At 44.7% G+C, this 23,604-nt stretch overlaps 1 pseudogene; it reads left to right on the forward strand.

Annotated features, from left to right (window-relative positions):
• The first annotated feature begins 13,599 nt into the window (after positions 1-13,599).
• LOC100687515 lies at positions 13,600-14,756 on the forward strand (annotated as a pseudogene).
• Positions 14,757-23,604: the final 8,848 nt, after the last annotated feature.

The following is a 23,604-nucleotide window of genomic DNA, read 5'->3' on the forward strand; positions in this document are numbered from 1 at the left end:
CCCTTTGACTCATAAGTTATTTAAAAGTGTATTGGTTAGCTTCGAAATATTGGAGATTTTATTGTTCTCTTTCAGTTATCCATTTCTAGTTTGATAGAGAACACATACTATATGATTTAAATTCTTTTAAATTTATTGAAGTTTGTTTTCTATTCTAGGATGCAGTCTGTTTGGATATATGTTTTGTGAGCCCTTGAAAAGAATATGTATTATGTTGATATTGGGTGGAGTGTTCCGTAAATGTCAACTAAATCCTGCTGGTTGATGGTGTTGAGTTCTTCTATATCTTTCCTGATTTTCTGACCATTGTTTTATGAGTTGTTAAGAGAGGTGTTGATATCTCCAGCTGTGTTTATGTATTTGTCTCTTTCTTCTTTCAGTTCTGTCAGTTTTTGCTGCACATATTTTGCAGCTCTATTGTTTGCTACATACAAATTTGGGATTATAATGTCTTCTTGGTAAATGGATTTTTTTTTATCTTTATATGGTGTTCCTTTCTGTCTCTGATAATTATTTTTGCTTTGGAGTCTATTTTATCTGACATTAATATATCTTGTTTTCTTGGTTAGGTTTTCAGGATACATATCTCTCCAACCTTTTACTTTTTTAAAAAATATTTATTTATTTGTGGGGGCACAGAGGGATAGGGAGAGAGAAACTCAAGCAGATGCTGCACTGAGCATGGAGCCTGATGTGGGGATTGATCTCAGGATGCTGAGATCATGACTTGAGCTGAAGCCAAGAGTCGATGCTTAACCAACTGCACCACCCAGGTGCCCCACCATCTTTTTATTTTTAATCTACATATATTGTTACATTTGAAGGGAGCTTCTTGTAAAGAGCATGTAGTTAGGCCACTCTGCCAATCTCAGTCTTTTAATTGATGTATTTTTGACTACTTATATTTAATGTAATTTTAGGGGTTAAGTTTGCCTTTTTATTTTTTTTTTTGTTTTATGTTTGTTCTCTGTTTTCTTTTACTTGCCTTCCTGTGGGTTACTTGAATAATTTTTAGAGTTCCATTTTGATTAATTTATAGTGTTTTTGAGTTTATATTGTATGCCTTTTTTTAGTGGTTTTCCTGGATACATTATATATACATTATTTTAAACAGTCTACCAGCGCCAGTATTCATCAGTTTAAGTGAAGTATAGAAGCTTTTCCTTTCTTTACATCTCTTTACAATATTATTTTAAATATTTCTTCTACATACATTTAGAAACACATCAGATAGCATTATAGTTTTTTGAATAAACCATCAAACAGAATTGAGAAAACTCAAGGGGAGGTGTAAACATACTGCATTTACTCATATCTCTTTTATTTACTCTTTATTGTTCTTTCTTCCTCCTTGACATTCCATGGTTCCTTCTTTAATCATTTCCTTCTGTTTAAAGAATTTGCTTTCATTGTTCTTTTAAAGTAGGCCAGCTGGTGACAAATGCTTTTAGTTTTCCTTTATCTGAGGATGTCTTGATTTCCCCTCATTCCTGAAGGATATTTTTGCTGAATTTAGAATTTTGGGTTGATAGTTCTTTTCTTATGGCACTTGAAAAAATGCTACTCTCTCCTATCCTTTGTGGCTTCTGATGAGAAATCCACGGTCTTTCAAATTGTTTTCTCCATAGGTTAAGTATAGTTTCTCTCACTGACTTCCATTTTTTTCTTTTTCTTTGGTTTTTAGAAGTTCAATATGATAAGTTTTTGTGTGGATTTCTTTGGTTTTATCATATTTTGCTGAGCTTCACGCATCTGTGGGTTTCTGTCCTTTGTCAATTTTGTTAAGTTTCACATCTCTAAGCCCTTTTCAGTCCCACCCTCTTTCTCCTCTTCTGGGACTCCAGTGTTAGAGCTTTGTTACAATCCCAGAGATTCTTGAGGCTCTTTTCAATGTTACTTATTTTTTAAGATTTTATTTTATTTAAGTAATCTCTATACCCAATGCAAGGCTCAAACTCAACGATCCTGAGATCAAGAGTGGCATGCTCCACTGACTGAGCCAGCCAGCATCCCTATTCAAGTTTATAAAGTCTGTTTTCTCTCTGTTGTTCAGATTGGATAATTTCTATTGTTCTGTCTGCAAGTTCACTGATTCTTTCCTCAATTTCCTCTTTTCTGCAGTTGAGCCCACCCATTGAGTTCTTTCATTTATAGTATTTTCAGTTCTAGAATTTCCAATTGGTTCTCCTTATATATTCTGTATCTTCTCTAAGACTTTATTTCTTTGCCAAGACTTTCTATTTACTCCTTCATTTTAAGTGATTTTTAAAAATTGCTCTTGGAAGCATTTTTGTGATTACTGCTCCAAAATCTTTGTTGGATAATCATACATGTCTGTCATATCAGTATTGGCATCTATTGATTGTCTTTTTTTTCTTTCAAGTTGAGCTCTTTCTTGGTATGATAAGTGGTTGTCCTTAAAGTAGGCTCTATGCCCAACTTGGGGCTTGAACTCACAATCCTGAGATCAAGAGTTACATGCTCTACTGACTGAGCCAGGCAGGTACTCCTACAAGTGATTTTTGATTGAACCCTGGACATTTTTGTATTATGTTCTGAGAATCTGAATCTTATTTAAACCTTCTGTTTTAGCTGGCTTCCTCTGACATTTCTCTGACAGGGGGTGAGAGGGTCCTAACCTCATTACTGCCAGGTGGGGATAGGAGTTCAGGTTACCCATTTGACATCTGTTGATACTCATGTGGGAGTCTCCTTGTTACTTCTGGGAAGAGTTGGGAGTCCACCTCCTCACTAGATCTCCATGGATGTCTTGCTAGATGAGAATGTTTGAAGTGCCTCATCTTTGGTGCCCACTTGGCCTTCATGACACCATGGGCATGGTGTCATCATTATTATTGGCCAGTAGTGAAATGTCTGACTCAGGGGTAATGAGAGGTGTCTAATTACTGTCTGGTTGAAGTTCAGATTCTCCACATGGTCTCCATTGATACTGATGTGATGCAGAGCTCTTCACCCCCTTGTGGGGTAAGTTTCCCCACTGGACCTTGGAAGACTTTGGCGTCTTGTTCCAGCCTGTTGAGTGTAGCAGTCTAGGCTCTCCAATAAGCCTTGCTGGCATGGGGTGGGGGGCAGGCCTAGAATTTTTCTGTGGTGCTTGGATGCACTAGAGTGGTTATTGTCCACACATTTTCTGCCTTGTTAGCTAACCCTTTTACATTCCTTTGGCTAGAAAGAACCATCTTCTGTTGGGGCTTTTGGTCTGTGACTGATGATGTTTCTGCATTCTTGGCTTCTTCAGCCCTAAGTCTGGGATATATGAGGCAAACCCAGAGAACTCACTGTCATGTTGCGCCTTGGGTTCCAATGTCCTTAGCCATTCTGCCTCCTCTTTTCCACCTTTCTGAGTCTCAAGATTGTTTTATATAAAATGGCTTGGGCTTTTCGATAGAGCTAAGTAGGAGGAATAGGGAAAAGGATACCTACTCCATCTTCCTGGAAGCATATGTTGATAATATTTCAATGTGTATTTTTATTTTTATTTTATTTTTAAAAAAGATTTTATTTTTTATTCATGAGACACACACACACACACACACACACACACACACACACACACAGAGGCAGAGACACAGGCAGAGGGAGAAGCAGGCTCTATGCAGGGAGCCCGTGTGGGACTTGATGCCAGGACTACAGGATCACACCCTGGGCTGAAGGCAGTGCTAAACCGCTGAGCCACCCGGGCCGCCCTCAATGTATATTTTTAAAAATCAAAGTTATTGCAAAACAATATCCAGGATGAACAGAATTCAAACATTTTAAATAAAGATCATCTCAGTATTATTGACTTTTCCTTTTGTCTTATGCTCTGGTATGGCTTGCCGCAGCACTGTGACTGGCCTTATCTTCATCAAAAATGTTTATTTTGTTCCTCATATAATTTTTGCATTAATTTTGATTTTTGGAAATAATGCATTAAAATGTTTGTTATGGGGGCACCAAGTAGCTCAGTTTGTTAAGTGTCTGCCTTCGGCTCAGGTTATGATCCCAGGACCCCAGGACTGAGCCCCACATCAGGCTCCCTACTTAGTGAGGAGCCTCATCCTCCCTCCTCCTCTGCCCCTCCTCCAACTTGTACTCTCTGGCTCTCTCTATCTCTTTGTCAAATAAATGAATAAAATCTAAAAAAAAAAATGTTTGTTATGAGGGACCCCTGGGTGGCTCAGTTGGTTAAGCATCTGATTTTTGATTTTGGCTCAGGTCATGATCTCAGGGCTCTAGGATCAAGCTGCATTGGGCTCTCTGCTTATTGGGGAATCTGATTATCTTTCTCCCCCAGCCTCTCCCCCTGCTTGTGCTCTCTCTTTCTTAAATAAATAAATAAATACATAAATCTTTTTAAAAATGTTCATTGTGATTTTTGAAGGTTTTTTTGAGCCCCCTAAATATTATTCATGAGGCAAATGCCTCAGTTGCCTTACCCTGGTTCGAGTTCTGGTACATGTGGCCTTTTAAACCACCCCACCTGGGATGGCAAGTGGTCCTTTGGCTGGGGGACCATGTGTTTGTGAGTCTAGCTGCCTGAGTGTTGGTCAACAGGCCTCTTCCCTCTGGTGCCCTGCTCCAGGGATGTGGCCATAACAGCCCAGGGAGCACATTTTCAGCTGTTTTGAGGGCAGAAGCACTTGGGGCCGATGCAGGGATAGCTGCTCTTTCTGGCTACAGTAGGACTTTGAAAAATCCTCAAAGGCTGCCAAAACTGGTGACACAAATTGCTAAAAGTTCATAAATAGAACAGAAACAAAGATTTAGGGAATTAATTACCTTGTAAATTGATCATTTGGCAAATTGATTCTTCTATGCATTTGTGAGCATCCCTTGAGAGGTCACTGTTGCCTTAAGCCTGAGGTTGTCTCTAGTGACTTCCTTGCCTTCCAAACAGCGCCTTTCCTGGGTCTCCACCATTTTGCCTATACTGGGACAGGTAGGCAGAAGGTAGCTTCAGAATGTCCCATGGGAAGTGAAGGAAATGAAGGGAACAAAGTGACAATAGGTGATAAGCAGGAGGTAGCTGCTACATATAGGCAGGGTCCCTTTGAGAAGGTGATCATTGGGCTGGAGAGGGCGCTGGCCATGGGAAGAGCATTCCCAGCAGAGGGAACAGCAGGTGCCAGGGGATGTGGCAGGATGGAGAGAAACCAATGCTGTTTTGAACCCTTCCTCTGCCACTTCTGAGCTGGGTGCTCTTGGCTTGGGCATATGGCTTCTTGGAGATTTACTTTCATCGTCTGTAAAGTGAGGATAATACCCACCTCTGAGGGATGATACGAAGAGAAAAGAGATTAGAGCTGCTGTGGACTGAATTGGATCCCAGCCCTGCAAATGCATATGTTGAAGCCCTAAATCCAATATGACTGTATTTGGAGATAAGGCTTCTGGAAGGCATAAAATGAAGTCATAAGCATGGAACCTTAATCTGATAGGATTAGTGGCTTTACAGAAAGAGCAAGAGCACTGTGAGCACCCACCAAGAAAAGGCCATGTGAACACACAGCAAGAAGGTGGCCGTCTGTGGGCCAGGAAGAGGGCTCTCACCAGAACTGGCTATGCCAGCACCCTGATCTCAGACTTCCAGTATCCAGAACTGTGAGAAAGTACATTTCTGCTTTTAAGCCAACCACTCTGTGGTATTTTGTTATGGCAGCCTGAGCCTGACACTAAGACAAGGGCTGAGCACGACCTGTTATTTATTTCTGCAATTCTGTAATCAACACCTATTGAGCTCTCCCACTAATTAGCACGAGGTAGCATTCTAGTCACTGAACAAAAATCCTAAATCTCTGCGCCTGCACAGTTAGTGGGAAAGACCACAATGGATAAAATAAATGAGGAAATTCTAGATGTCAGATGTCACTTCAGGAAGAGGAGAAACTGAACCAGGGCTACAGGATGGAAGAAGTGAAAGGATGTAGTTTAACATAGAGTGGTCACTGGGGCCCTGGCTGGCTTAGTCGGTGGAGCGCACGACTCTTGATTTTGGGTTGTGAGTTCAAGCCCCACGCTGGAGGTAGAGATTACTTAAAAATAAAATCTTAAAAAAAATAAAACAGAGTGGTCAGGGAGGGCCTCTTTGAGAAGGTGATACTTTTTTATTTTTTATTTATTTTTAAAATTATTGTTTGTATTGGAATTCAATTTGCCAACATACAGCATATCACCCAGGGCTCATCCCGTCAAGTGTCCCCCTCAGTGCCCATCACCCAGTCACCCCAATCCCCCTCCCACCTCCCTTCCACCACCCCGTGTTCATTTCCCAGAGTTAGGAGTCTCTCATGTTCCATCACCCTCACTGATATTTCCCACTCATTTTCTCTCTTTTCCCCTTTATTCCCTTTCACTATTTTTTACATGCTCTGAATGAATGAGACCATGTAATGTTTGTCCTTCTCCAATTGACTTACTTCACTCAGCACAATACCCTCCAGTTCCATCCACGTCGAAGCAAATGGTGGGTATTTGTCATTTCTAATGACTGAGTAATATTCCATTGTATATATAGACCACATCTCCTTTATCCATTCATCTTTTGATGGATACCAAGGTTCCTTCCACAGTTTGGCTATTGTGGACATTGCTGCTATAAATACTGAGAGGTGGTGCAGGGAGCTCGGTTTTTCGAGTATCTGCATCTGTATCTTTGGGGTAAATCCCCAGCAGTGCCATTCCTGGGTTATAGGGCAGCTCTATTTTTAACTCTGAGGAACCTCCACACAGTTTTCCAGAATGACTGCACCAGTTCACATTCTCACCAACAGTGCAAGAGGGTTCCCCTTTCTCCACATCCTCTCCAACATTTGTGGTTTCCTGTCTTGTTAATTTTCACCATTCTCACTGGTGTGAGGTGGTATCTCATTGTGGTTTTGATTTGTATTTCCCTGATGGCAAATGATGCAGAGCATTTTCTCATGTGCTCTGAAACAATGTTTCTCATTGTTGGCCATGTCTGTGTCTTCCTCTGTGAGATTTCTGTTCATGTCTTTTGCCCATTTCATCATTGGGTTTTTTTGTTTCTTTGCTGTTGAGTTTAATAAGTTCTTTACAGATCTTGGAAACTAGCCCTTTATCTGATATGTCATTTGCAAATATCTTCAACCATTCTGTGGGTTGTCTTTTATTTTTGTTGACTGTTTCTTTTGCTGTGCAGAAGCTTTTTATCTTAAGTCCCAATAATTCATTTTTGCTTTTGTTTCCCTTGCCTTCATAGATGTATCTTGCAAGAAGTCGCTGTGGCCAAGTTCATAAAGGGTGTTGCCTGTGTTATCCTCTAGGATTTTGATGGATTCTTGTCTCACATTTAGATATTTCATCCATTTTGAGTTTATCTTTGTGTATAGTATAAGAGAATGGTCTAGTTTCATTCTTCTGCACATGGCTGTCCAATTTTCCCAACACCATTTATTGAAGAGACTGTCATTTTTCCAGTGGATGGTCTTTCCTGCTTTGTTGAATATTAATTGATCATAGAGATGAGGGCCCATTTCTATTTTCTATTCTGTTCCATTGATCTATGTGTCTGTTTTTGTGCCAGTACCACACTGTCTTGATGGTCACAGCTTTGTAGTACAACCTGAAATCTGGCATTGTGATGCCCCTGGCTCTGGTTTTCTTTTTTAATATTCCCCTGGCTATTCGGGGTCTTTTCTGATTCCACACAAATCTTAAGATTACTTGTTCCAACTCTCTGAAGAAAGGCCATGCTATTTTGATACGGATTGCATTAAATGTGTAAATTGCCCTGGGTAACATTGACATTTTCACAATATTCTTCCAATTCATGAGCATGGAATACCTTTCCATCTCTTTGCGTCTTCCTCAATTTCTTTCAGAAGTGTTCTGTAGTTTTTAGGGTATAGATCTTTTACCTCTTTGGTAAGGTTTATTCCTAGGTATCTTATGCTTTTGGGTGCAATTGTAAATGGGATTGACTCCTTAATTTCTCTTTCTTCAGTCTCATTGTTAGTGTATAGAAATGCCACTGATTTCTGGGCATTGATTTTGTATCCTGCCACACTGCCAAATTGCTGTATGAGTTCTAGCAATCTTGGGGTGGAGTCTTTGGGTTTTCTATGTACAGTATTGTGTCATCTGGGAAGAGGGAGAGTTTGACTTCTTCTTTGCCAATTTGAATGCCCTTTATTTCTTTTTGTTGCCTGATGGCTGAGGCTAGGACTTCTAGTACTATGTTGAATAGCAGTGGTGAGAGTGGACATCCCTGTCGCATTCCTGATCTTAGGGGAAAGGCTCCCAGTATTTCCCCATTGAGAATGATATTTGCTGTGGGCTTTTCATAGATGGCTTTTAAGATGCTGAGGAATGTTCCCTCTATCCCTACACTCTGAAGAGTTTTGATCAGGAACGGATGCTGTATTTTGTCAAATGCTTTCTCTGCATCTAATGAGAGGATCATATGGTTCTTGTATTTTTCTCTTGTTGATATGATCTATCACACTGATTGCTTTACAAGTGTTGAACCAGCTTTGCATCCCAGGGATAAATCCCACTTGGTTATGGTGAATAACCTTCTTCATGTACTGTTGGATCCTATTGGCTAGTATCTTGTTGAGTATTTTTGCATCCGTGTTCATCAGGGATATTGGTCTGTAATTCTCCTTTTTCGTGGGGTCTTTGTTTGGTTTTGGAACTAAGGTGATGCTGGATTCATAGAACAAGTTTGGAAGTATTCCATCTCTTTCTATCTTTCAGAACAGCTTTAGTAGAATAGGTATTGTTTCATCTTTAAACGTTTGATAGAATTCCCCTGGGAAGCCATCTGGTCCTGGACTTTTGTGTCTTGGGAGGTTTTTGATGACTGCTTCAATTTCCTCCCTGGTTATCGGCCTGTTCAGGTTTTCTGTTTCTTCCTGTTCCAGTTTTAGTAGTTTGTGGTTTTCCAGAAATGCATCCATTTCTTCTAGATTGCCTAATTTATTGGCATGTAGCTGCCATAAAACATATCATGATATGTTTTTAAATCGTTTGTATGTCCTTGGTATTGGTGGTGATTTCTCCTTTTTCATTTGTGATTTTATTAATTTGAGTCTTTTCTCTTTTGTTTTAATAAGGCTGGCTAATGGTTTATCTATCTTATTAATTCTTTTTTTTAATTTTTTAAATTTATTTATGATAATCACAGAGAGAGAGAGAGAGAGAGAGAGAGAGGCAGAGACACAGGCAGAGGGAGAAGCAGGCTCCATGCACCGGGAGCCCGATGTGGGATTCGATCCCGGGTCTCCAGGATCATGCTCTGGGCCAAAGGCAGGTGCCAAACCGCTGCGCCACCCAGGGATCCCTATTTTATTAATTCTTTCAAAGAACCAACTCCTGGTTTCGTTGATCTATTCCACAGTTCTTCTGGTCTCTATTTCATTGAGTTCTGCTCGAATCTTTATTAACTCTTCTTCTGCTGGGTGTAGGTTTTATTTGCTGTTCTTTCTCCCGTTCCTTTAGGTGCAAGGTTAGCTTTTGTATTTGAATTTTTTCCAGTTTTTGGATGGATGCTTGTATTGCGATGTATTTCCCTCTCAGGACTGCTTTAGCTGTATCCCAAAGATTTTGAACGGGTGTATCTTCATTCTTGTTAGTTTCCATGCATCTTTTTAATTCTTCTCTAATTTTCTGGTTGACCCATTCATCTTTTAGCAAGATGGTCTTTAACCTCCATGTGTTTGAATTTCTTCCAAATTTCTTCTTGTGATTTAGTTCTAGTTTCATAACATTATGGTCTGAAAATAGCAGGGGACAATCCCAGTCTTTTGGTATCAGCTAAGACCTGATTTGTGACCCAGTATGTGGTATATTCTGGAGAAAGTTCCATGTGCACTTGAGAAGAATGTGTATTCAGTTGTGTTTGCATGTAAAGTTCTGTAAATATCTGTAAAATCCATCCAGTGTATCATTTAAAGCTCTTGTTTCTTTGGAGATGTTGTGCTTAGAAAATCTATCATTTATAGAAAGCACCGTGTTGAAGTCTCCTAGTATAAGTGTATTATTATCTAAGTATGTCTTTACTTTGGTTATTAATTGATTGATATACTTGGCAGCTCCCACATTAGGTGCATAAATATTCATGATTGTTAGGTCCTCTTGTTGGATAGATCCTTTAAGTATGATATAGTGTCCCTCTTCATCTTTTACTACATTCTTTGGGATAAACTTTAATTTATCTGATATGAGGATTGCTACCCCTGCTTTCTTTTGAGGACCATTTGTATGGTAAGTTGGTTCTCCAACCTTTTATTTTCAAGGTGTAGGTGTTCTTAGGTCAAAAATGAGTCTCTTGTAGACAGCAGATAGATGGGTCTTGCTTTTTTATTCAGTCTGAAACCCTGTGTCTTTTGATGGGATCATTAAGCCCATTCACATTCAGAGTTACTATTGAAAGATATGAATTTAGTGTCATCATAATACCTATTCAGTTCCTGTTTTTGTGGACTGTTTCTTTGGGCTTCCTCTTTCTTTTACAGAGTCCCCCTTAATATTTCTTGCAGAGCTGGTTTGGTGGTCACATATTCTTTCAGTTTCTGCCTATCTTGGAAGCTCTTTATCTCTCCTTCTATTCTGAATGAGAGCCTTGCTGGATAGAGTATTCTTGGTTGCATGTTCTTCTCATTTAGGACCCTGAATATATCCTGCCAGCCCTTTCTGGCCTGCCAGGTCTCCGTGGAGAGGTCTGCTGTTAATCTAATATTTCTCCTCATATAAGTTAGGGATCTCTTGTCTCTTGCTGCTTTAAGGATTTTCTCTTTATCTTTGGAATTTGCAAGTTTCACTATTAAATGTTGAGGTGTTGAACAGATTTTTATTGATTTTAGGGGGGCATCTCTCTATCTCCTGGATCTGAATGCCTTGTTTCCCTCCCCAAGTTAGGGAAGTTCTCAGCTATGATTTGTTGAAATGCACTTTCTGGTCCTCTGTCCCTCTCAGCGCCCTCTGGAATCCCAGTTAAACGTAGATTTTTCCTTCTGAGGCTGTCATTTATTTCCCTTAACCTTTCCTCATGGTCTTTTGTTTTTCTCTTTTTTCCTCAGCTTCCTTACTTGCTGTCAACTTGTCTTCTATGTCACTCACTCGTTCTTCTACCTTGTTAACCCTTGTCGTTAGGACCTCCAGTTTGGATTGCATCTCATTTAATTGATTTTTAATTTCGGCCTGATTAGATCTAAATTCTGCAGTCATGAAGTCTCTTGAATCCTTTATGCTTTTTTCCAGAGCCACCAGTAGCTTTATAATTGTGCTTCTGAATTGGCTTTCTGACATCAAATTGTAATCCAAATTTTGTAATTCTGTGGGAAAGAGTACTATTTCTGATTCTTTCTTTTGTGGTGAGTTCTTCTTTCTAGTCATTTTTGTCAGTGCAGAGTGGCTAAAAACTAGTTGTACTTGTTAGAAGCGCAAACTCTTCTCTTTTTAGCGTTCCAGCTGTTCTCTCTTTAAATTTCAGGTTGAATTCGTAGGTTTTCAGGATGATTTGAAAGTTATCTAGGTAAGTTGGTGGGGAGAGGTGACTTGGGGACCCTACTCTTCCACCATCTTGCCCCGCCCCCCTCTGAGAAGGTGATATTTGTGTGATCTGAAAGAAGTAAGGATATAAAAAGTGTCCCAGGATGGGGACGCCTGAGTGGCTCAGTTGGTTTAGTGTCTGCCTTTGGCTCAGGTCATGATCTCAGGGTCCTGGGATCAAGTTGCTCATCCAGCTCCCTGCTCCATGGGGAGTTTGCTACTCCTCTCCCTCTGCTTTTGCTCTCTTGAGCTCTCTCTGTCAAAGAAATAAAATCTTAAAAAAAAAAGGAAGTACCCTGGGGTGGGGGAACAGCAAGTGCAAAGGCCCTGAGACAGGAGTCCTGGGGACGCGAATGTGACAGAGCATCATGAATAAGCAGGAGGGAAGTAGAAATGAGCTCAGAAAGGCCACCATATGGACTTTTTATCAGAGAGGTGGAAGAGCAAAGAGGAGTTAGAGCAGAGGGGGAATGTAGCAAAGTGGTTTAACATGTCAGTCTAGCTGCCATGCTGAGAAGACACTATGGAGGGGCCAGAGTTGGCTGGAAGTACAGAGACCAGAGGGGCTGCTGCAGTGAGTCGGGTGACAGATTCTGGTGGCTTGGACCAGGCTGGGAGAGGAGGCTGTGAGCAATGGCATCTTGGATGGACTTTGGAGATAGATCCAGCAGGGCTTGCTAATGAATCAGGTATGAAGGGTGAGAGATCCTTGCAGAAGTGAACTTGTCCAGCTCTTGGGAGACAGCCCCTGACCCTAGAAGGCCCTGAGTGCATGTCTATGGCCCTGGTGAAGAGGAGATCACCCCAAATGCCTTAGAGATTGGCCACTAAACAAGAATGGTGGTAACATGCAACTCTAATTGCTTTGCATATTTGCATCAGTGGAAAATCCAGCTCTTTTTATAAAAAATAGATTAGAAAGAGCTGCTCCATGGACACAGCAGGCAGGGCTGGGACGCAGGGAGCATGCTAGAGTGTCAGTGCTTATGGGACACAGGTGAGGTTATGAGAGCTAGGGTGTCTAATACTCATGGTCACAGTCTACAGCCTTCCTTGGAGCCACAACTGGACGCACACTGGAAAGGGGGCAGGGATATCACCTAGATCAATCTTCCGGGCCAATGCCCTGAACAAAAATCCCAAATCTCCGCTTGACCTCACCCGAGTGGATGCCCCTCCCAGAGGCAGCCATGGCCAGTAATAGGCTGGCTGGGGGTGTGAAGGTCTGGTCCCTTTGTTTCTATTCAGGGCAACTCTGAGGAGCCATTCAGCTCCAGAGCTCAGTGTGGGACAGTCAGCAGCCTCACTTGTAACCACACCATAGGCCAGCTTGTCCCTCCACCAGATCCTGCCTTCCTCACTTCCTTCTGGTGCCTCTCCCCGCAGAGAACTCCATCCGTCCCACTGAGCCTGCCTCCCAATCTGTGTCCGGGGCCCCGATCTAGCACAGTGGGCCACCACGGTTTCTAACAGCTACATTGGGTGCTCCCCTGGCAATTAATACTTGGCTTGTCTGGGACTAAGTCCACCATCCTCCCTGCCTCCTCCATATCTGCCTTGGGATCTTCCTCATCTGAGGAATGGCATAGTCACCTACCCAGTTGCCCAAGCCAGAAATACAGATGTTGTCCCTGATACAGCTTCTCCATTCAGAATTTCTTCCCGTTCGTATCTCCCAGCCACGGCTTATTCCAAGTGCTCTTTGAGAATAACATCATTTACTTCCAGAAAGTTCTTCCTTGTATGCAACTAAAATCCCTGGTGGTGCCATACTGTCGAGGTGGAGAGTGTACTGGCTGTGAAGTCACATAGACTTGGGTCCAACTTCTGTTCTCCTCATTGAGGAGCTGAGGAAGCACAGGCAAAGACTGTGTCTCTCTGGGTCTTTTTCCTCATCATAAAATGGGACTGATGAGCCTTACTGCAGTGAGTTTTTGTAAGTTACATAAGTAGGTTGTGACCTTCCTGGGTCACAGGATCTCAGCACTGGGTTCCCCGTTTGCTGTCATCCTGTGACACCTCAGCTGGCTACCCCTTCCTCCTTTTCTCCACCCATAGCCTCATCCTTGTGACTCGGCCACCATGTTCCAAGTGTGCCTAGTCCAGGGCTCCATCCTGAAGAAGGTGCTGGAGTCTCTTAAGGACCTCAGCATCGAGGCCAGCTGGGACATCAGCTTGAGCAGCATGAACCTGCCCAGCGTTGACTCGTCCCATGCCTCCCTGGCGTAGCTCATCCTGCGGTCCCAAGGTTTCCACACGTCAGGCTGTGACAGTGACTTGGCCATGGGCGTGAACCCCACCACTCTGTGCAACATATAAAACTGTGTGGGCAATGAAGACATCATTATGCTAAGAGCTGAGGCTGATGCAGACACCTTGGCACTGGTATTGGAAGCTCCATTTCAAGAAAAGGTTTCAGGGGCTCCTGGTTAAGTGTCTCCCTTCAGCTCAGGTCATGATCTCAGGGTCCTGGGATACAGCCCCACATCAGGGCCCTGCTCTGACTCTGCGCCTCCCCCTGCTTGTGCTCTCTTTCTCAAATAAGTAAAAGCTTTACCAAAAAAAAGAAAAAAAAAAAAAAAAGAAAGAAAGAAAAGTTTTCAGCCTATGACATGAAGTTAATGGATTTATTTATTTAATTTTTAAAGATTTTATTTATTTATTAATTTGAGACACACACAGAGAGGCAAAGACATAGGCAGAGGGAGAAACAGACTCCCTGCAGGGGATCCTAATGTGGGACTCAATCCCAGGACCCCAGGATCATGCTGAGCCAAAGGCAGGTGCTCAACCGCTGAGCCACCCAGGCATCCCAAAGTTAATGGATTTAGATGCTGAACTTCGAATTCCAGAATCCGAGTGAAGCTGTACAGGAAAGATGTCTTCTGCTCAATATGCACCTGTACGCCGAGATCTCAGTCATCCTGGGGACCCTGGTGTAACCAGTTGTGCAAAAGACCTAGTGAGATTTTCTCCAAGGGCAGAAACCTGGGAACAGAAATATTAAGTTGTGATGTTGGTAGAGAGGAAGAGGCTGTCACCATAGAGACGAGTGAGCCAAGTACAGCTAACTTTTCACGGAGGTCCCTGAACTTCTTCACAGAAGTGGCCCCACCCTCCCCTGTGATAACACTCAATATGCTGCGCACGGACCCCTTGTTGTAGGGCATCAGATTGCTGGTGCCAGACAAGGGATGCACTATCTGGCTCCCAAGATCGAGGATGAAGAAGGATCTTAGGCCTCTTAAAATCCAAGAAAATAAGCTAAGCTCTCTGAGGATTGCTTCTGAGATGCTAGCATATACTTTTTAAAAAAGATTGCATTCATTCATTTGAGAGAGAGAGAGTGAGTGAGAGAATGAGAGAGAGCATGAGCAGGGGGAGAAGCAGAGGGAGGGGGAGGAGCAGAGGGAGAGGGAGAAGCAGTCTCCTCGTCAAGCAGAGCCCAATGAGGGGCTGGATCTCAGGACCCTGGGATCATGACCTGGGGCGAAGGCAGACGCTTAATCGGCTGAGCCACCCAGGTGCCCCTATATATACTTCAGTGTCTTCCGCAACTGAGTGTGTGCCTCTGAGTACATGTGCAGATAATAGTTTTCTGTAAATAACCATTTTTTCCTCCCATTCTCTATAATTTGGTTAGAGAATCAAGTCTAAGCAGATCTAGTCTTGTTCATCTGGAAATACTTCCGCCTTACCTAGAAATACTCCTCAGGATTTTTAGAACAGAAGGGGTTTGACTCTATGTGCAGTTTTAAGACTTGTTTTCAATTTAAAGGAGTTATTTGAATTTCAAAAGCAAACCAAGAGTTAAATAAGTAGAAGTAAATTGTTTAGCTTTACCCTTGGCGCATAAGATGCCAGTACATAGTAATCATAAAAAATTTTGCTATTTTTATCGTTTCTTTTGTTCTGGGAGTTCCTGATACCTGTCTCTGCATGGGCTTAATGGTCTTTGTCTGGCTGCGGTGCCGGTGCCCTGACACACTCCTGACCCCTCTGAAATGCTTCCTCAGCAAGACAAACCTCTCTGTGGGAATTTTAGGGGCAGGATCACTCGTAGGAGGCCTTGGTTGTTGCTAGATGCCGAGAAAACAAATATTGTTTTAGAAACATTAATAATTGAAAGGTTTTCAGCACAGAATTGGCCAGCATTAGGGGAATTGAAAATTAAGACTAAGACACTACCTCAAGCAGATTTTCTGATGAATAATTCACAGAGTTAATGCCCACAAAGATCTAGAAGAGAAAATACCTTCTGTGTCTGTGCTCCCCACCCCCGCCACTGGCTCCATCACCTTGACTTTTCCCTGAGCCCTTGGCAGAGGGGAAAGGGGCAACTGGGGAAGTAAATAAAAGGCAACAACACAACAGAGTTCTGATTTGAATTTGCATTGCAGTTTTGCCCACATGTTGCTGTGCGACCACAGATAAATTGTGTCCTTCTCTGAGAAGCAGTCCTACCAACCTTGAACAGACTAGGATTCTTTGAGGTCCAAGTGATGCAAGGGACTTTGAGTACCCACTGGAGGCCTCCATTCCCAGAAAGAGCAATCTCCCAAAGCATTTACAGGATCAGGTTTATTCCATTTCAGGTCTCCCTCCTTCCTTCCTTCACAGGTTTGCTGAGTGCCTGCTGGGTGCTAAACATAGGGGGTTTTGTTTCCCCAGTGGAGAAACTGCACAGGGAAGTGGAATTCACAGTGACCTGGACAAAGATAGAGTGAAGCAGAGGTAGTGGGTGCAGGAGTGACATCTAAATTCAGCCTGAGGTGTGATCAGGGAAGGCTTTCTGGAGGAGGCAACACCTAACCTGAGTCCTATGGAGAGAGTTGGGTAGGAAAAGAAGGGAAGGAGGAGGGTATTCCAGGTTAGAGAGGAAATTTGTGTAAATCTCCAGTAGAGAGAGAAGGAAAAGTACTTTTGTGGGGACAGCAAGGGGACATGGGGCATGTAGGGGAGGGGCCCGGATAAGAGGCTGGACCCTGTAAGGCATTAAGGTCAAGTTAAGGCACTTGCCTGGACTTGATTCTGAGGGCAAGGGAGAGCCAGCAAAGGTGTAAGCAGGGTGCTGGGAACTCCATTGATTTGTTTTAGAAAGATCCTGGGAGTGGCGGGCAGAGCACTTGGCGGTGCGTGTTTTTTGGTGTAAACCCTCAGACTGTTGGTGTAAACCCTTCTCAGCCTGATCAAACAGATTGCCTGTCACTATTTTTGAAAAAATTTATTCTTCCTGTTTCTATGGTCCATCCAATCTCAAGCTGCGTTCCTGTCTCAGTTCATACATTACATCTGATCTCTGTGGCAGGCGGAGGGAATTTGTTTGGGTTCCCAAGATGGACATCCCCCTGCCATGCCCCCCAGTTGCAGAGTTAGCTCAGACTTGATCTTGCCAAGTTCAGGGTAGGAAGGCAGTCAGTCCCCAAGGAACACTGGCTTCCTAGACCAGACTTAGAGTGGAAGTCTCAAACTGGTGGCTCCTGCGGCAAATCCGGAACTGTGGTATGTTTTGTTGGAGCAGTGTTTTGTTTGGGGGAAAAAAATCAATATTTAAAAATCAGATTTCTCATAAAAAAGTCTGAGATTCTTATTTTCTAGAGGTAGCAGACATGGTGATCCCCTTCCTTCAAGGCAGCCACTGGCGGACACTGAGCGGCCTCTGCCCTGTGGATGGTCCCCTCTACTCCCTGTCACCTCCCTGTTCTGGGGAGTGGCTTCCATCACTCTCTGCCAGTTGCAATGCTGGTTTTCTCCTACAAAGTGAGGAAGAATGTAAACTATTTCTTGGTATCCACCTCTCCATCAAACACAGAAAAACGAGAGATGACAAAAAGAGCCACATATTTCAAGAAAAATGAGCACATATTTCTTTTTTTTCTAAAGATTTTATTTATTTATTCTTGAGAGACAGGCAGAGACATAGGCAGAGAGAGAAACAGGTTCCCCGTGGGGAGCCCGATGTGAGACTCAATCCCAGGACCCCAGGATCACTGCCTGAGCCCAAGGCAGATGCTCAACCACTGAGCCACCCAGGTGCCCCGAGAGCACACATTTCTTGATGGAAGTAAGAAAATCATTGTTTGATGTGTACACCATACGGGTCGGCTTGAAGGAGTACAGTCTAAGATGCTCTGACCAGTAAATCTGGCTCATGGGGCACTCATGCCTGTTACTCGTCTGGCCTGACCCTTGTGGGTTTGAGCCCTGGGGGACTTCAGAGTCCCAAATGTCAGAACCATCTTTTCTGTTGTTCTTCCCAGATTCCTGTGGCCTGGGTTCCCACCAAGGGGACACGTGTGGGATGTAGAGGTCTAGTTGGCTCAAGCCCTGCCTGGCTGCCCAGCCTTCTCCCAAGTGAGCTCTGCTCATACCTGTGCATGTGTCTACTTTCATTTGGGTTGCAGGAGGAATGGATTCAAGGACTTTTAAAAAAATGCATAAAAGCCATTTGTCTGCTAGAGCTCCTTCACGTACCTTCAGGGCAAACTAAAGCCAAGGAAGGGGACTGACCTACCCATTGTCGCCTGCATGGTCCTGTGTGGGAACAGAGTCTGTGCCCTGCTTCTTTGTTCCCCTGGCTGCAGGCTGAGTGAGGCCCCTGCCCTCTCGGGCTCTATCCTCTGCTCTGCTGTGCTGCTAAACTCTCTGCACAGTTCACCCAGTGTTGTAAACTCTACATGGACCAAGCCAGAAATGAGTTTGGAGCGGAGGTGGTCAGCCTCAGGGTGTGCTGGCAGGTGGGGATGGAGGCTGGGGCTGCCGGTCTCAGGGAGCCAGCAATTCGGGTCCTTAAGTGACATCTGTGGGCGGGCACTTCTGATTTCTGGCCCCAGCTCGGAGCAACTTGCAGGTGGAAGTGGTGCCCTGTTCTGCCCTGCTTCCCTGCCGCCTGGCGGACGCCTTAGCCAGTGAATGCGGAGTTCATTCATTCATTCATTCATTCATCCCTCTTCAGTTTCTCCTGTCTTCAGCAAACATTCACCTCCATCCGCATTGTGCCAGGCCGTGGGTGGGTACCTGGGGCCAGGGCAGGGAGGGGCTGGGCAGAAAGAGCAGCCAAGTGACAGCAGTGCAGCTTGAGTGGGGAGGAAGCTGCCTGTGAGGAGAGTCACGCAGGCCCTTGGGCTCATTGCAATGACAACTGTCATTGAGGTTTATTGAGGGCCTACTGTGTGCGCCGGGCCCCACAGGGCTTTACACAAATGAGTTTACCCTTTACCATCCCTTGGAGGACCTGCTTTCATCCCTTTTACAGATGATGATGATGGATGACCCTGAGGATCCAGAAGGTGAAGGCACATGTTCCTTGCATGTGTCGGAGCGAAGACTGGTGCCCAGGGATTCTGCATCCAGAGTCTGTCCTCAAAATCACTGCCCAGTCTAGGATTGGCTTGAGGCCACCCTGTGCCCACACTGGGGTTAATGTGATATGGAAGCGAAGGATTTTCATCAGGAAGAAAAGGATTCTAGGCAAGTTTTCACAAAGTCCAACTGACATCCATTGAGGAGAGACTCAGATGAGCCCACAAGGTAACTCTTGTCAACAGTCACATTTATGACCTTGACAAACTTGATGAATGTGCGACTTTCAACCTCTGTTGCTTCCCGTATTGTCACCTTTCATATTTTGAGAACTAATATTACAACCAAGGTTTGACCAGTTTCCCCAGCAATGCTGATTCAACCCATTCATTGTGAAGTAGGTATTGAGCACCTACTGTGTGCAGAGCATGCTTCTAAAGATGCTGGAGACACAATGATACACCCACTGTGAAAAGCAATTATTCTAGGCTCCAAGGACACAGCAGTGAGCAAAATCGACCCAGTCCCTGCTCCTATGGAGTGGGAGACTTATAGGCGAGGCAGATTTTAATCCCAGAATCACACAAGGAAGTGTAAGTGACAACCAGCACTACGTGCTGTAAAAGAGAGGGACGTGGTGGCCTGAGAGTGTGTCCTGGGGAGACTGGTGGGGTGGTGGGAGCAGGACAGCCTTCCCCAGGGAAGTGACATGGGAGCTGAGCTCTGCAGGAAGAGTAGTCAGTAACCAGGTGAAGGGGCAGAGCATATTCTAGATAGAGGACTTGCTGCTGCAAAGGTCCTGGGTCGGTGGGTCTGTGGAACTGAAGGCCTCACAGAGAGGAATGAGTTTTGTGATGAGGCTGGAATGGTGAGCAAAGGTCAGACCCTTGATGGTGGTGGCGGGAATTTTGTTCTTTACCCTGAGAGCAGGGGAAGGTCAGCAGAGCATTATCAGTTAGCTTTGGCTGTGTAACAAACTATCCCCAAACGTAATAATTTTAAGCAACTACATCTTATTTAGCTGGGGCTGGCCTGTAGGGCAAAAATTTGTTCTGGGCTCAGTTGGTGGCTCCTCTGGTCTGAGTCAGGCCCGGCTAATCGTAGGTGGACTTGTTCAAGCGTCTGTGCTCAGCTGGTGGGTCATGTGGGGCTGGCTGGTTTATGATGGCCTCGGTAAGGATGGCGGGGGGGGGGGGTTGCTGGAGACTCTCCTCAGGTGACAGGGTAGCCCAGGCCTGGTGATAGGATGGTTGGAGAGTGTAAAGTGTGTGAACAAAAGCCACAGGCCTCCTAGGGCCTAGACCCAAAAGTGCAGAGCATCACTTCCTGTTGGTCAGAGCAAATCACGAGATCAGCCCAGGTTGAGGGGATGAAAAAGTAGACTCTTCCTCTCCATGCAAGGAGTTGCTAAACATTAGGGTCATTTTTGCCCACTACCATGAAGATTTTAGGTAAAAGAGTGATTCTTTTTAGAGGTTTAAAAAGATCCCTTTAGCTTCTGAGGGGAGAATGGATGGGAGGCAGTACTTACCTAATATCTGTTCCTTCCGCCATTATTAGTAACAGAAAGCCAGTTTTTATTCCTACACATTGCTTCCTAGAATAAAGACTGGACTTCCTCAGCTCCATGTAGCTGTGTTGTATGAGACTTTTGGGGAGTCTCCTCACAAAAGAAGGTCAAGCCTTTCTTCTCTCCTTCTTCCCCCTGCTCTCCTTGATGTGTTGAATGGAGATGTATTGGTGGAGTTTGGGCAGCCACATTGGACCATGAGGATGCAGACTTCATCCTATGGAGGGTGGAATGGAGATCCAGAGGAGCTGGGGTCCTGATCACTCTTTGGAGACACTGTACCAGTTTGGACCGCCGGCCCCACATGGCCACTAATGGCTCACAGCTTTCCCTTCTCTGGAGAGTTGCCTGTTTGGACTGGAGCTGTTCCACCCAGGAGGTTATGTTTGGTGAGGGTGTGGAGGTACAAAGGGCCTGCCTCCCTTTGGCTGATGGTAGGACCTACTCCAAGCTTCAGTAGATGCTCCAGAGCCCCCCACGGGGTCTGTCTGAGGCCAATCTCCAGCCCCATCCTGTGTCTCTTACTGTGCTTCTCCTTGGAACACCCTTTCCATAAACCTTACAAGAACCCCCATCTCAGGCTCTGTTTCTAGACACCCTGCTCTGCTCTCTCCCCACAATGAGCCACAGACTAAGAGTCTGGCTTACCCACCAGGCTCCTGGCTCAGAATGAACCTTAATCACTAGACTCAATTCATTTCGCTCACAGTTTTGCAGTGGACAGGGGAGGAGAGGTCCAGTGCTTGACTCCAACAGGGCAGGCCCCATGGTGTGAAAAACTCAAGAAAAATAAACTTCTTCCAGGCTGGGCCGGGAGATGGAGGCCAAGGGAGTGCTCAGGAAGGGAGGCTTCAGATCTGGTCAGTGTGTGAGGCCCACCAGCCGAGCGAGGCCCTCCCCTTCCCGCCTCCCTGCTCCAGGACTGTTTGAAGTCTGTGAGTTGCCTGGGCTGCTGGATGGACAGCATTTGTAAGCAACTCTCTCCCCGGCCCAGTTAATAATTCAGGAGCCAGCGCCTGCAGCCAACCCATCATTCCAACCCCGCTGCACCCTGAACGCCAAGCTAGTGGACAGGAAAGAAAAAATCACCATACCCACTTGAAAAATGGTCCTTGCTTCAAGTGCTTGCTGTGTCCCCCGTGCTGGGGTGGGAGAGAGCTGAGTTGAGACATAGCTGCTGGGCAGACAGTGAGAGAAGGCTGGAGCTGTGCCGAGGGTGCAGGCGTGCACATGGAACGGTGTTTAATTTTTGAATCCTGAGCCACATTTGTTTTCGGACAGTGGGATGTAGTTGCTAGAGTGCAGACCTTGGAGGACCCAGCTTTCTTCTTCTGATTCGGCTGTTTATCCTTCACTCACTGTCTCTACCATTCATTCATTCATTTTGCAACCATTGTTGCCACTGATGAGCAAGGGGCATTGATGATAAAGGAAGAGTAAGGGAGTGACACCTGTCAGGGAGGCAGACACATACAATGAGAGCTGCCATGCTTAAGGGGCTCGAAGCACAGCTGGCTGGGGGCTCTGCATGTGGGGGAGGCCTGTCGCCTGGGTATGCCATGGCCCTAAATGCCCAAAGCAAGGAGGGCAAGGTAGAGCAATTAATGGTTAAGATCATGGACTCTGGGGCTAGACTGCCTGGGTTCAAATCCCAGCCCCACCACACATGTACACAGAATTGGCCTCTGTGTGCCTCAGTTTCCCCATGTATAAAACTGAGTTAATAATGGGAGACTGAGACAAACTACTCCTTATTGTTAAGACAATGAATAGAGACTGAGAGCAAAATGAAAAACCCAAACCCTGACAAAGACAAAGTGCTGACAACTGTAAGTAAAGCTACTTTCAGAAAGTGACTTGGCAGGTTCTTACAATGTGGTACGCACTTACGTACCAGCCAGCAGTCCCACCTGTGGGTATTCACCCAAATGAAATGCTAAACTTATGTTCATACAGAAACCTGTACGTTAATGTTTATTACTCGCTTCGTAACCTCCTCGATTGGGAAACAACCCAAATGCCTCTCAACCAGAGAACTGATGGACTGTGGAACATTATTCAGCACTAAACAGACAATGTGGCTGTTTAAATGGCTAAGTGAAGGTGGCAGGCTTATAAGGCTCCTATGTACTGTGTGATTCCACGTGTGTGACATTCTGGAAAACCATATGGACAGGAAACTAGTCAGCAGTGCTGGGGTGGGAGGAACTGGCCAAAAGGGGCAAGAGGGAGATTTTGGGGGTGTGATGAAACTTATTTGGTATTCAGGGTGTGGTGGCAGATGCCTGACCATCATGTGCATGCTTGTCAAAAATCATAGAACCGTATGCAAAAAAGGGTAAATTTACTGCGTGTGAATTCCAACAGGTTTGAGGTGGTATATATCGAGGTTTTGAAGGAAGTAGCAGGAGTCCAGGAAGGGAAATGTATTTAGGTCAGTTTGTTGAAGATCCTTGAATACTGTGTCAGACCCTTTGGACAGTAGGAGGATTCATAAGTTTTTAAGCAGTTAAGGAATATAGGTAGATTTTTGTGTCAGAAAGATCTCTGCGTTCTCTGTTCAGGAGCAGAAGCCTTTGAGTGTGTGGTCCTGCAACTACCTTCAGAAATGTTCATTGACTCCTCCCTCTTTTTGAAAAGAATTAGAATTAGTGACTAATATTGAAAAATCAGGAGATTGTACATAGAATTCTGGATTTCTGGCTTGTGTTTAGACAGGGTGCATGTTCTCCAGTGTGCCAGAGCTCCATACCTATGTCAGTTTTAGGCTCCAGGGGGCTAAAGGGCATTTGAGGGGGAATAGAGCAAGGGCAACGGTGCTTCCCAGCCCTGGCTACACATTATCATCACCTGGGGAGCTTTAAACACTTCTGATGCCCGGGCATCTGTATCTTGTAATTGTTCCCAAGGTGGTCCTGCTGTGCAGCTGGGGCTGGGAACCACTGGTCTGGGGGGCAGGGAAGAGGACAGCCTGGATTAGGGGGTCAGCAGTGGGGGAGGGGAGATGCTAGGGACTGATGGGACCAGGGGCTGAGGCAGGGGCAGGCTCCATTGTGACAAGGGTCCCTGCTTGAACAATGGAGGGGGATGATGCCGTTTGCTGAGAAGGGAGGCAGGAGGCAGCGGTCAGGGGAAGGTGGTGAGCTCGTTTTGGCCACGCTATGTCCAAGGAGTCTGTGGCCTCCAGGCTGAGGGCTCCAGTGTGCAGTGCTCAG

The sequence above is a fragment of the Canis lupus genome, chromosome 6 (assembly GCF_011100685.1).
Source record: "Canis lupus familiaris isolate Mischka breed German Shepherd chromosome 6, alternate assembly UU_Cfam_GSD_1.0, whole genome shotgun sequence".
In the NCBI taxonomy this organism is placed as follows: Eukaryota; Metazoa; Chordata; class Mammalia; order Carnivora; family Canidae; genus Canis; species Canis lupus.